Source organism: Physeter macrocephalus, chromosome 2 (genome assembly GCF_002837175.3).
Source record: "Physeter macrocephalus isolate SW-GA chromosome 2, ASM283717v5, whole genome shotgun sequence".
Lineage (NCBI taxonomy): Eukaryota > Metazoa > Chordata > Mammalia > Artiodactyla > Physeteridae > Physeter > Physeter macrocephalus.
This window is the reverse complement of record NC_041215.1, coordinates 126830354-126843397: the sequence shown is the minus strand read 5'-3', so window position 1 is coordinate 126843397 and position 13044 is coordinate 126830354.

The window sequence follows — 13044 nt, the reverse complement described above, 5'->3', positions numbered from 1 at the left end:
AAGAAAGAAAGAAAGAAAGAGAGAAAGAGAAAGAAAGAAAAGAGAGAAAAAAAGGAAGGAAAAGAAAGGAAGGAAAGAAGGAAGGAAGGAAGGAAAGGAGGAAGGATGGAAAGAAGGAAGGAAGGAAAGGAGGAAGGAAAGAAACAGAGAGAGGGAGGGAGGAAGGAAGAAAGAAAAAACAAATGAATCAGGGGCATATATAAGCTCAGAATCAGGGTCTTTAGATTTCTTAAGACCAGCACTGGAAGTAAAAAGACTGAATGAATAAATAAAACAATCACTTAAAAATCCTGAAGGAGAATCATTTCCTCCTTGAATTCTATACCTAGACAAACTATCGAGAAAGTATGAAGGTAGAACAGAGTTATTTTCAGGCAAGCAACGTCTCCAAAAATTCATTCAATCCCATGGACTTCTCCCCTGCCATTCCTCTATCCTACCAATATAGCTATCACCCTTCTTCCTTTCCTCCAAAATTATTACAGCAGTGCTTCACATACAACATTCCTTTGTGCAATACAATTAAAGATGAATTACTAGAAACAATAAAAATCAGTCCAAATTCTATTTGATGCAGCAAACATTAATTGCATTTCAATAAATGTGATCTGAACCAATCTAAAATAAGGAAAAAAAAGAAACATAAAATCTGTACATGTTTATCATTAAAATTGGGTGTATAGACATTAAATTGATTGTTTTTATTACACTAGAAAATTTTAGTTATTCCACATTTGTACCTTAAAAAAATGTTATTAGTGAGATAGTGATCCCCTCTTTTAGACACATATATACATAGTTTAACAAACCAAGTTTTTATCAATTTTTAACATTTTTAATATCACACATATGCTTACTTTTTGCTTGTTAATTTATCCATTGTAGGTTGGATTCATGACAACAGTATCACTGGGTATAATGTATAGCTAAAATATTTCTATCTTTTGCTTTAATTGCATTTGTTGGAGTAAAACTAGTCTCCCAAAATATGTGAAAGGAAGAAGAGATTTCAAAGCAATTCTGGCATGCTAAGGATATTCAGTTGCATCATTTATTTAAAATGAAGTACATTATGCTATATTTTCAACATTCATCTTAAATTTTTTACCAATTGCTAGTTCCAACAATCTGTCCTGTAAAGTTTTAAGTAAGTTTAAATTATCTTTCAGTGAAAGAAAGGATTCTGCCTCCTTGAATAGACTATTATTTGAATATATATACATATATATGGTAAAAATGTTTTATCAAATTTATGAACAAAGGTGTTCAGTGATAACTTTTTCCAAATATATAAAATATATTTTAACAACTTACAAAAATTCTCTAAGCTGATCTGCCGGTATAAAGCATGTTACATTCCTCCCTCACATCAGAGTATTAAGGTAATTAAAAATACTAATGAGATCAAATAAATAAGCAAGTCTGACTGTCCAGTTTATACCTTCAAATTTTGGGGCCTCAACTATTTTCTTATTTTGCAAGAGAACCAAGTGTTCAATTAGTCTAAACAGAGGTTTTTCCCTTGAAACCACTGTACCTCACCACGCAAAGAAACTGCTTATAATCAGTCTCATTATTATCTCTATAATTAGTTCAGTAGGCTAAAATTTAACATAGTACATTAGTCTTTACATAACTCATACTATATAATCTAGCTGACATTTGTTTCACAGTAGGAATTTCTTTTTTAAAAAAATTAATTAATTTATTTTTGGTTGCGTTTGGTCTTCATTGCTATGCACGGGCTTTCTCTAGTTGCGACGAGTAAGGGCTACTCTTCTTTGCGGTGCGTGGACTTCTCATTGCAGTGGCTTCTCTTGTTGCAGAGCACAGGCTCTAGTCGTGCAGGCTTCAGTCGTTGTGGCACGCGGGCTCAGTAGCTGTGGCTGGCGGGCTCTAGAGCGCAGGCTCAGTAGTTGTGGTGCATGGGCTCAGCTCCTCCGCGGCATGTGGGATCTTCCCAGACCAGGGATCAAACCAGTGTCCCCTGCATTGGCAGGCGTATTCTTAACCACTGTGCCACCAGGGAAGCCCTGACAGTAAGAATTTCTTGATGAAGAATGCTGGGTCACTGATAGACACATTAATAGACAATGGGATATTTTATAGTTTGTATTCTAGAGTCCAGACTTAGTTGCATTTTTTTTTTTTGCAATAAAAAACCTTCCCTTATAGCACGAGCATAGCTAAATTTCACATACTCTAAAAGAATTACTGCCTTAGCATTATATCAGCATGCGTCAACTTGCAGTAAAAACTGCTTGCTATCTTGATTTGTTCTGTGTTGGGCTTTTATGCTATGGATGTCCCAGTTCCTGAATATGTTGCCCTGTGGTGCAATTGTCAAGTGGTCCTCTACCTTCCTCACACAACATTTAATTTTAAGTATATTTCTTTACACCTTTTATGTAAACGATGCTTAATCATTGAGAACTTTATTACTTCATTAGCCGGTACATCTGTGCACCTAGCACAGTGTGTTTTTGCACACACCATCAGTTATTACTTAAAAAGAACAAGCTCAACACGTACTTGTGAGCAAACTAGCATGAACTCTTCTGGTCTTCATTTCTTTGGAATTCCTTCCCTCTCATCTGCTGTCACGTTCAGAAAAGTCATGGTTCTTCTCAACAAGAAATCTAATGAAGCTTATTTCACCTTCAGTATTTTACCACTGCAATAATACAAAGTTTTCCACCCTTATTTAAAAGATAAGCTGTATATTTAGAAAGGCCTTATTTAAATTAAAATTATTGTAAAGTAACAACTTAACATTAATACTCACTTTTTTTTCAGATTTGTATACACTTTTGGATTAACATTGGCTATCTTAAAATATCACCCCATGTGACGTGGTCTTACTGCATCTGTCTCCTAGGTGCCTTGCCATTTTGTTCAAGGATATCTGAACAGGTCTACAGCTGGAGTAAAGGTGTGAATGGAGTAGCAATTTCAAATTATTATAAAAGCTTTCAAATGCTTACTAGTGAGTTTTGTTCTTATCATAAACTATGGATGAAAATCTTTGGATCAGAAGGGGTTTGTGGACCCCACTGAGCAGAGGATGTAGGCTACCAAAACGGAAGAAAAGCATGAAAGGGGAAGACACCAAACATATGAAGATCCAGAATAAACGAAGTCACAGGACAGCAACTGAGAAGCAGGCATAGAGCACAACTTCCAGATTGGACAGGAACAGAGGACTCAAGGAAGAAGCTGAAAGGAAAAAAGTAAAACAGTTGCATTGCTGGCTCCCTGAAGCACTTGACCACGTGACAAAGTATTCGAGAGTCTTTTAATGCACATGGAGAGCTTGGAAAGCATTAATGGTAATGACAGAAAATCATAAAAGCTAATAAAAAAGATACAGTTGTTAGCTGCAGGAAAAACAAAGTCAATCATGCTTAAAACCATCAAAATAAAAGTATGATATAATTGCATTGGAAGATGTAAAGAAAAGGATGCAGGGCATGGAGATGTAAGAATGCTTCTTGTTTTCCAATATAAAGTTATTAGATGATGTCTAAAAATTATAAATCAAGAGTTAACAGGAAAAGCTTATTATTTAGAAATAAGGAGGTGGTTAAAATAGTAAACTGTGAAAGGAATTGTCAGTAGTTTTTTCTGGGGAGCAGTATATGCAGACTAGAAGTGGAGTAGGAGACTTCCGATTTCAGGATAAGGTTTGTAAAGAGATTTGTCTTATAAAGCTTTGCACATGTCTAAAATAATTTAATGAAGGATACTAGTCTAATTTAGTATTTTTATTTTTAACTGTATCAAAATTTTGATCTACTAAAATATCTGTTTCACAGAGTTTTTCTAAATATATGTATATGTCAATCTCTATTAACTGTTTAAAATTACTCAATTATCATGACTATGTCTAATACTCCAATATAATTTTAAGCCATTCTTAAAACTTTAAAAATTTTGCCTGAAAAATAAATTAATTCTCATTCCATGAATCTTTGTGTTTAAAGTTCAAGAATTTCGACGTTCTAAAGGTTAAATAGGGTTATTGGTTTTTGTGCTTATGACTGAAAAGTGGCTTAGAAGACTTCAAATTATCTTTTTAGAAAGTCACCTCACCTCTGAGCAGAGAAACCCCTGCCCCTTAGAGGGAAAGTATTTGTACTAATTTCAACCAAAAAGAAATGAGGTTAGAGTGGAAAGTATTTGGCAATGATAAAGTTTAGCCCTTGCCAGAATTACAGTTATTGTGCTTTAAGTTTGTAAAATTTCATACTGTCATACTTAAAATAAAATAACGATATCCTTTGAATACATAAGTTGAATTTTACATTAAAGCAGGTAGAAGCATAGATGAACTTGGCTTCATCAACTTGCTAACAAATTCTGACAATATCTTCATTGAGATTTCCTTTTTCATTATTATTTTAATTACAAATGTAATAAAAGCTTGAGTCAAAGAGCTTAAACCAGGAATGAATTCCATTCTGTTTAGTGACCTGTAACATTTTCCTGAGAAAGTCTTACTTCAGCCATGTGATCCTTTCTTGATCTTTAGTCCTCCACAACCCATAACCTTTCAGGGATTCCTGTCCTTCTGATGAAAAACTACTCTTTGGCTGCAATTTAGGATCTCTGAAATTCCCACTGGAAATGCTACTTGAGGTATAGAGAGATGGGTGCCTGGAAGAAAAAAAAAAAACACATAATAAATTGCCTTGAGTTTTTCTGGAGCAAAATAATACGTGTGTTTAAAATGGAAAAGAGCTTACTTTCCTGTGCAATACCTATGCTCCAAGTAAATCATATCCTCTGTCTGAAGATCCACTGTAGGGTTCTCATTGACTTGGAAGCAATTCAGTCTACAGGGATCAAGGCAGGGGGGTGGTGTGGGGAGAGAAATATGGCATAAAAGCCAATTCATGACAGTAGTCATCCATTCCCAAAATGTGTGTGCAGTTGCTATCAGATTAATATGACAGTCACAAAGTAGCATAAGGAGGCCATGTGGAAATGCAAGGGACAGAACAACCTGCTTTGCCTGGATCATATCATAACAGGTAGATTTTAGTATTAGGCTGCTTTGGCAACATACTATGAAAATGAGACCTTCTTTTCTACCAGCTACCTTCTCAAGGCACTGCCTAACCCTCTGTTTCTGTGGAGTTCCTGAAGTCTCTGGGTTCAGGTTCACCAATTCAATTCCTACATCCCTGTTGTGATTAGCCACAGGGAGCATAACAAGAGAGAGGTTAAGGATCCATCAGATCCCATTTGATTCCCAGTCTGAATTACTCCAACCAACAGCTAATCTCATTCAATCCCACCCCAACCCAAAAGTCAGACAAAACCCTTCAATCCAACATTCTCAAGACTGAACTCACTCTCCTCTCTAAGGTCTGCTTTATTCCCTTATTCCTTTAGTATGTGAAATCAAATTCTGATCAACCATGCAAAATAAAAACTTATTTTCTTTGATTCCTCATTTTTCTTAAAACCCAAAGTCTTGTAGAATGTTTTTTCTTCAAATATGTATTGACTCTGCTGTATCCTCTCCATCCTGTACTACTTCATGTTAGACTACTATGCAGATTTGAAGTTGGGTATGTGTCTCCCCTGGACCTATACAATCCCTTCCCCCCATGGCTGCCAGAGTCATCTATCCTCAGCGTATAACTTCCCACATCACCCCCTTGCCTAAACCTCTTCAACAATTCCCTTTGACCTACAAGAGACTGAAGTACATGTTTCTCAATATCTCCATTATAATTTGATCCCCACCTTCCTTTCCTACGTTATCTCTTGCACCATCTGTCTTGCACATAATCAGCATCCACACTAAACCACTTCTAATTATCATGCTCTATGTGATGCTTCTTGCACCTATGTTTTGCCTGGCATTAATCACTCTCCCTGGAATGCTCCATTCTCATCTGTGTAAACGTTCTACTCATCCTTAGTCTCAGGAAGCTTTTTCTGCCTCCCACTTTTACTTCAAGTCCTATAACATTTACCTACAGATTTAATTATTTTGCTCTCTTCCTTGCTCTTCTTCTCCATGGAAGACTCATTACTTCTACCAGTGATTCAGGTCCACCCCTCTTTTCATTGTGATCTGACCTCTGAAATTATCCCTTACTTTATGCATCAACATGATTGCCAGCTCCAGTGGGTGTTTCCCTTTAGCCTCCAAGTGTGATCTCCTCTTTCAAATGTTTTTAAAAGTCTTCCCTTGGTCTTACTTGCATCATTTTTCTTTCCTTTATCACCACAAATATGGGAAGGGTAGGCTATACTTTCTGCTTCAGTTCTCTCACCTTTTATTTATTCCTCAGCCCATTGTAGTCATTTCAAATGGTAAGCATAATTGAAACTGGGGTCTCAAAGTCACCAATTATCTGCTGATTTTAAAACCAAAGATTGCATTTTTATCCTTATCTTATCCCATCCCCTTGGATTAATCAAGATCAATGCGTATCTCTGAAATTCACTTTAGTGTGGTTAAATGACAGTGTCTCCTCCTGTATCTACCATTATTCCTTCTCCTACTTTTTCACCTGTTTCTCTCCTGCTTGTCCCATGTGCAGGAACTCCCCCCAAGTAACAGTCCCTCTCCTTTTCTTGTTCTTTTCTTATGATGTAACTACAACCTTCACTTCTCTACAGATAAAACCCAAATGCATATTGTTTACATTTCCTTGCTCTTTCTCTTCTGCATTTCAATCCTATGTTTCTAATTACCTCTAGAGTATCTCTCAAATTCAACAAGTATAAAAAGGACCTAATCCATTTTCATCTTGTTCTTTCTTGGAATGATCTTGTTGTCCTGTGTCCCCTCTATCGACTGTGTTTTGGAGGCTTAAGTTTATCTTTAGAACAGCCTTTTCCCCTGCCCTCCACCTCCAGGTGATCCCCTAGAGCTGTCAGTTGTATCCCTAAAATGCCTCCCAAATAATTTTTCTCCATTACGTTCTTGTTGCCATGACATTCGTTCACAGTCTGTCGTTTCTTTTTAATAGATGCCTCATTGGTATCCCTTCCAATCCATTCTGTACATTGTCACCCCAGCCCTTTCTAAAAGCCAAGATCTGTCCACATCATTTTCCTGCTTACAGGTATGCTTTGTTTTCTTCTTGCTAACAAAATAAGTTTGAAATACAATTTAGAAGAAAAACGCTTTTGAGGCTTAACATTTGTCATCATCTGAGTTAATCCCTTTTTCCAGCCTTGATTTTTTCCAATCGTATCTCAGAATTATTTGAACACCAGTTGTTTCAGAACTTGATCTGCATATTTCCATGTTATTTCTCTATTTACAAATAATAATTAGACACTTGCTATGTACCAGATTCTATGCTGTGTACCAAAGAAACATAATGAATGTGGCAAAAACATCCCTTAATATTCACAGAGATCACTAGTCCTAGTGCAGAAAATAAAAATAAAACAATAAATAAAGGAAATGAAAGTGTATAACATGTTGTGCTAGAGGAAGTGTAAGATTCTAAAGTGTACATCGTAGGGCACCTTACTTCATGCTCCTGGTGGCAGTGGTGGGCATATGTTGGGCAGGAAAGTTCGTTACAGAAGTAGGCACTGTTTAACTTGGTGGGGGCATAGGTGAGTGGGCTGAATCCTGGCAAGAGAAAAGGGCCACACATAATATAAAAGTTAAATATGTTCAGCACAGTGATTGCTCAGAATATAAAGGGGAGAATGTTGACTATGGAGGTGCTGGTAGGGTAAGAAAACACCAGATAATGAAAGGACTTGTAAACCAACACACGTGCTTTGGACCTTATACAAGAAGCAACTGGAAGTCCACTTTTTAAAAGGAGTGTGATAGAATCACATTTATATTGAGAAAAAGAGTCATTCTGGCTGCAGTGTGAAGGATTAAAAAGAAAAGATGAGAAGGAGTGGGAGCATTTAGTAGCTGTTGCTGAAATTCTTGGAAACGACCACATTGGCTTTAACAAATTCTTTGTTATATGGACCTAGTAAGGTGGGTTGGCTTGAAAAACAGGCAAGAAGCATGAAAATCAGAATTTAGTGACTGCTTTGTTGCTGGTGGTATATGATTAAGCAGGATGGATGATGGTCAGTGGGGAGTGGATATATATACGTCTGCAACTCAAAAAAGGAATCGGGGCCTGAGATGTAAATATGAAATCCACTAGCATATAGGTTTAGCTAAAACCGTGGACGTAGATTGCTCAGGGAGATATAGTACCTGAGGGGACCTGCGGGGATGCCAAACTTTCAGGTATCATTGAAAGAAGACAATGGTGGTCCTTATTCAATGAGACAGAAATGTCAAACACTGCCTAGGGAAGATATAAGGTTACTTTTTTGTGGGGAGGGAGTATTGAGTGTCAAGGATATCATTAGTGAGCTTGATGAAAGCACTTTCAGTAAAGTTTGTGAGGAAGGCGACATGGCTTTCTTTATTCACCTATCTACATGTCCATGTCTTACATGGGCCAACTCGGTGGCAGCCCTAGCCCTGCTCTGGCTGGTGGATGTGGGAAGGGGTAGAGACCACAAGCCACTACACCTTCCGTCTCTTTTTGAGCACAAGTGCAAGTCAGTTTTGGCATTTCTGTCTTTACTGAAATCACAAATACCCTACGGAAGACGGCAGCAGCAAAACCCCCTTTCAAGTATGATTATCCTGGGCTCCCTGCTATAGCTGGTCATCCCAGACCCCACTCTCTTGTAAGAACAGAACTACCTGCCCTCACCTCTCTGTTGAAACTCCATTCAATTTCAAGAAACAGATCAAATATCACTTCCTCCTAAAGATATCCTCACTTCATAAGAGAATTATTGTTTTTAAGTATTCCCAGAGGATTTTGTATATAAATTCCAAAAGCGTTTGAAACATTATGCTTCGTAATATAGTTATATATGTAGGTCTGTCTTTCCCTCTTGGGACACCATCTTATTCATCTTTGTACCCCAGATTTCACCTAGTAAGTTGAGGTATTTAAGCCTTGCTTATGGAATTGAATGGAAATGTGTATATACCATTGTGTGTCTGATTACAGTTAATTATTTTTAAAGTCCAGACTTAGTTTGTCCATGATGGAGAACTCCATTTTTGTAGAGAAAACAAAATTATAAGAGAGTTGAAGTTACTTTTGCTCCTTCCTCACACTATGAAGGTATAGTACTTAATCAAGTAGAGCTCTACTCTTTGTGTCTGAGCTAGGCTTAGTTAAAACTTTCTTGCATGCAGAGGAGAGAGATAGACTCCATAAATAATATTTAGTGACTATAATCTGGGAGCAGCATTCCAAAAAGTACACAGTAATCTTGGGTCTGCTTATAAACTGGGTTTGCTTTGAATAGGCAGCTTACATCATACAACAAATAAGAGACTTGCTGCTGGGAGCCATCGTCTAATTTACCATCTTCACTTAAGTAAAGAAATTCTAAGCTAGTTCTTAAATGAGGTTTATGTTTCCCACCAATCTTTTGTCTTTAAAAGATATAATTTTTATTTATATGGTCTAGGACCTAGAAAAGTTATGTTTAGTACTTTGAGATGATTATTGCCATGTAATGTCAGATTTGTGATATGGTTTCTTCTTTGCAGTAGGGTAACTTTTGAAATAGGTATAAATTTTCAAGTGTCAAATGAATTCTCAATATGCATGAATACTATAAAATTTGAACATCAACTAAAAATTTATAACTTCATAATGTAGCCAATAGCCTTAAATGAGTTGTGAATTTCAGGGTTTTTTTTTTTCTTTCTACCCAAAATATTGCCTATCTGTGAGCAAACTGATCCTTCACTGAAGACTTGATGAGAATAAGTAATACTGGAAAGTGTTAAGAACTCTTGAAATGTCCCGTGCTTTAATTGCTATTTGACCCCATTCCTCTTCCCACCAGACAGAGCATAGAGCAAATCATATGATGGATGTCAAATGCAGATTCATAATTCACCACAGTTAGGAAGACTTATAATGGTGTATTTTTGAACTCAGTGAAAACGCCCAAGCAGATCAGCATCTCATTCAGTAGAGTTGGTGCTAGTATAATGGAATGTTTTCTTCAGTATATTCAGTGAAGCATGGTAAGGGCTAAGGTCCAATTATTTCTTATGGTGATGGAGGTGGGGTATGGTCACAGATGCCAAAGAGGACATGAATCAAATATGTGTCCTCTCCTATAGAGTTCGTATGTGTGTGTGTGTGTGTGTGTGTGTGTGTGTGTGTGAGAGAGAGAGAGAGAGAGAGAGAGAGAGAGAGATTGAAAGAGGGGTGAGTCTAGGGAAAACTTTCGTATGTGTGTGTGTGTGTGTGTGTGTGTGTGTGAGAGAGAGAGAGAGAGAGAGAGAGAGAGAGATTGAGAAAGAGGGGTGAGTCTAGGGAAAACTCTATCTTTAGGTATTAAAAATGGTTTAAAGTTCCTCAAGTGTTACACAAGGAAAAAAGTGTCATTGGAAGAACAATACTTCTTTGTGCTAGGGTTATGATAATGTATTTTAATGAATGAGTTCCCTGCCATTAATACTTTAAGCAGAATATTAAGCAAAAATCTAATAAAGTGGAATCATTTCTTCAAGACTAACAATGAAACTTTGCTTATATTGGTTTACAAAGGAAAATGACAATAAATATTTTATACATTTTTTGAAAACAGTTCATTGAGAGTTTTCCATGAATAAATGATTTTTTTTCATGTGTCTAAATTCATTGCCAAAATATTTGTGACTGGACACCTGGGGCACTTGCTTCCTCCTTGGGCACAGGCCTCCTTCTCATTTCACATACTGTTGAGCCAATCAATTCCATCTGTTATAGTCAGAACCCACATGTGGCCAAATTCAAAGAGAAAAAACTTGGCATTGGTACCCACAGCTTCGCTTCCTGCTTCACTGACCCCACTCCGTGGTGCCCCTCTAGAGCTCTATCCTTTCAAGGAGCTCAGGCATTCCTGATTTCCCTCTGTCGTTCTTCATTAAGCTTCCAGTAGTATTCAGTTACTTCAGACTAATTGTGAATTTCATTTTATGGGTACTTTTCCAATGCCTTTGCATTTTATCCAAGCTCTGATTGGAGGATGAATGGCTCTGCTTCCCATTATGGGATTTCCAGGCATCAGTGTGCAGGTAAGAAAGCAATGGTACTTTCCTGGCCCTCAGAAACCATACCACACAGGCCTGTTCTGACTCCCTATCTTACTATGAATATTCAAGGCCCTGTGACCTAGGACTCTCAGTGGCTATTGTCTCCATTAACTTTTAGCCCTTCTATATTTCTTCAGTTAACTTTGATAGCTTCTCTGTGGTCTGTACACTATATAAAAATCTAAGTATATCTGTTTATAGCTATATGCATACATATTTGGGGGGAAATCTAAGCTTTTCTTGTAAAGAACCTCCCCTTTGATTCTATTCGCTCCCATTATTCAAACTTAGTGTGTTCTAAGGGACAAAAACAACCATTAGAACCAATATGGACCCAATTACAGGGTCTTTTCTCCTGTTTTTAAAAATATGTGTACAGAATTTTTATGAACTTCACCTCTGTTACTGTTGGGCACACGCTTCTGCTGGAGCCACAGTTATTTTGCAAGTCAGCGAGGACTTCTCCAGCCCTGGGTTGGAGTTGTGTTGGTAACTTTGCTCTAAATTCCCCATTTAATGGAAAAAAACATGGATGGAAGACAGAGGAACATAAATCTTGCGAGTTGCTTTTCCGAGACGAGCCAGAACTAGCCTTAAATAAAGACAGTGTATGCTGCTGGCGGCTGTATTCTCCTCATCCCGATTTCAACAAGTACCCGCCAGCCAGAGAAGCATTAGAAGGTAAAAGGGGATCAACCAGTTGTTAATCCAGTTGTGACTTTGGTTTTGGGTTCCTTTCTTCAAACGGCCAAGCCGTGCATTGTTCTGTGATTGAGTGCCTTTGTCCTGACAGAGCTTCTCATTTTGTACCTTTCACCATTGTTTTTGGCCACAGACCAAGCCTCACATCTTCTGGTCATAGAATTCCTTTCTGCAGGCTCCACCGCAGGCCGAGGCCCCAGCGTAACCTGAGATGCCTTGATTTCCCCGCGGACAGCACATTAAAGGGAGGTCTGTTGGCCAGCTGCAGGAACAGGTGTTTTTCTCCTTTCATTCACACCCGCCCCCATTTATTTGTCTGAAGAATTCCTCTTCCAGGATTGTTCACAAATGCTGAAAGAATTGGGCAAATTGTATAGGTGCTAGAGTCTGGGATTAAAAATACTTCACCTGCTGGGTAGCAGAGCCTGGTAAACAATGCTACCAGAGGCAGCGCACCTTCGTTCTGTTGTTTTGCTTCCCTCTTGCTAATGAGCAAGAGGGGACGCGGGTCACCTTGGAGGCCCACCACGCCATGTGTTTACCGACTGAGATTCCACCTCCGCTCTTTGGAGAAGGCTGGCTCACGTTGCTTTCTGAGAAACTGGAGAAGTAAAGTAAACACTATGATTATTGTCCTTTTTTTAATCCACAGAGCAGAGCCATGAAAACCTGAACTGGTTTAGTCCTATCAAATTTAATGTTGGTAGGTCTAATCCAGATCAATTTTTTATAGCTCTATTGTATAGATGCAGAGGGTCAAATATCATAGTGTTTACTGCAGACTCTGCTGTTACTTCAAGTACATCCTTGGAGATTGTTGTGGGATGTGGAGATGTGGTCTTTCTAGTATAGACCACCATGATCCATTATTACCTTTTCTGATATTGACAAATCTAAGCTGACAGAATTTGTTTCTCTTCCTTATCTGAAATTTGGCTGTAAAAATCCCTCTTGGAGTTGCCTCAGAATTTCTTCACAAGCCACACTCCATGTGCAACCCTCTGTGTCATCTCCCATAGGCTTGGGTAACTGATTTTTCTCTCATTTGCAGGATTTGGGGTAAATAGGAATATTTTCCAGAATTAAAGTAAAGGCTTTTAAATACAAATGAATATCATAAACAATTAGCATAAGATAACTACTTTTTTTTTTTTTTTTTTTTGTGGTACGCGGGCCTCCCTCTGTTGTGGCCTCTCCCGTTGCGGAGCACAGGCTCCGGGCGCGCA